Source organism: Gymnodraco acuticeps, unplaced genomic scaffold (assembly GCF_902827175.1).
Source record: "Gymnodraco acuticeps unplaced genomic scaffold, fGymAcu1.1, whole genome shotgun sequence".
Taxonomy (NCBI): domain Eukaryota; kingdom Metazoa; phylum Chordata; class Actinopteri; order Perciformes; family Bathydraconidae; genus Gymnodraco; species Gymnodraco acuticeps.
The window spans coordinates 33,186-34,762 of NW_022992304.1; the positions used below are offsets into that span (position 1 = coordinate 33,186).

Here is a 1,577-nt window from a genome sequence, read left to right on the forward strand (position 1 = left end):
CCGATCGATTTCTGCACATTTCTGTCACCAGTAGGACAGGTAATATTTTGGGGGATTAGCGCACACACATGCACATTGCACATAAAAGGGCATCGACGTGCACACACATGTAGCGAGCACGTACACACACATCCAGACCACTATCCAGCTTGGAAGACAATGCTCGCATGTGCACATTAAACACACCAGCACGTACACGCTCACACACACACACACACACCACACACACCCCTCTCTTGTTCCCCACAGCAACCCCAGCGGTCCTACCTCCAGACTTGACCCAGCTGCAGGACGTGGAGCACGGTTTGAAAGACCCACATGCAGACGATGCAGCACCTCCGGGGGCCCCCGACTCTCCCTGCCGTCGCAGGCGGGGCAGAGGCTGTATAAACCGGGGTAGCATTCGCCGCGTTCCCCGCTGCCGCGCTCCCGCCGCGCTGGTCGCTGTCCTTGGTGCTCAAAGTGTCGCTCGCCGTGGCCGCGCCGCCTGCCGTCACCGCGCCGCTCCCGTTGCCGCTCGCCGCTCCATCCCCGCAGCTCAGATCCGAGTAGTCATACAGGAACCACCTGAAACTCAATACCTGGACCACAGCGGAAGGCACCACGACGAAGACGAGCGTCAAGCCGAACCACCAGTAGTCACCTCTCAGGTAGTAGTCGGCGGCCAGCCACAGGTCGGTCGCGCCGTCGGAGAAAAAGGACGAGCAGCGCGCAGAGCACCCAGCAGCAGTTCCAGCACCGTGTACGGCTTCCCGCCCAAGGCGCTGCAGCGGGGCCGGGCGGCGGGGATCCCCGGCTCCGAAAGGCTCCTGGGCGTGTTGTCATCTTCCACAGACACCGCTGCTCCATCCGACTTAGCGGCCATGTTGGTTAGGATAGGAGAGAAAGACAGAGAAAAGAGGTGGGGATACGGGAGAGAGAGAGGGAGAAGGGAGGGGAGGGGGGCTGGCTGTGTGCAGGGGAGAGAGAGCGAGAAAGATTACATCATAACTAGCCTCATCATCAGCCAATTAATTGCGAGGTGTCATTACTAACAGGGCACCAGCAAGATTTTTGCAGGACATAAAGCATCAAGGATATTCCTGTAAAACATTGTATCACCTGCAGGGTTTTTTGTTTTTGTTCCTGTCATTAAAACCTCTGCCATACGCCGTCTCTGCAGCAGCAGATGACAGGACTGTTGTTATAAACTCATATGAAGGGGGTTTTATAAGCTGCTCGTGCTGAGTATCAGTTTCTGACTTGGCACCACTTGTCATTTTGTCTGTGAACGTCTTGCATTCTGTGCATGGGTTTCTTGGCTCCCCCTGCATGATGAATCTCCCTTCAGACAATACATGTTAAAATGTGCTGTGCGCATACTTTAAACGATGAGAAATTGCAAGAAAAAGCAATCTGCAGTTTCATAAAAGTAGCTCTAGTCAGACAGATAATTTCACATAAGCTTTTCTCACTGGAACCGAAAGGTTAAAAGGTAACAATAGTGTTCCCCTATACTCTTATATTTGTGCATAATATTAAAGGTATTTTATTTCTTCAGGGGAAAAACCCTTGTCTGCATTTTGCGATCACAAGAA

The 1,577-nt window shown here is 53.0% G+C and overlaps 1 pseudogene; it reads right to left on the reverse strand.

Annotated features, from left to right (window-relative positions):
- Window positions 1-263: 263 nt before the first annotated feature.
- LOC117541038 lies at window positions 264-893 on the reverse strand (annotated as a pseudogene).
- Window positions 894-1,577: the final 684 nt, after the last annotated feature.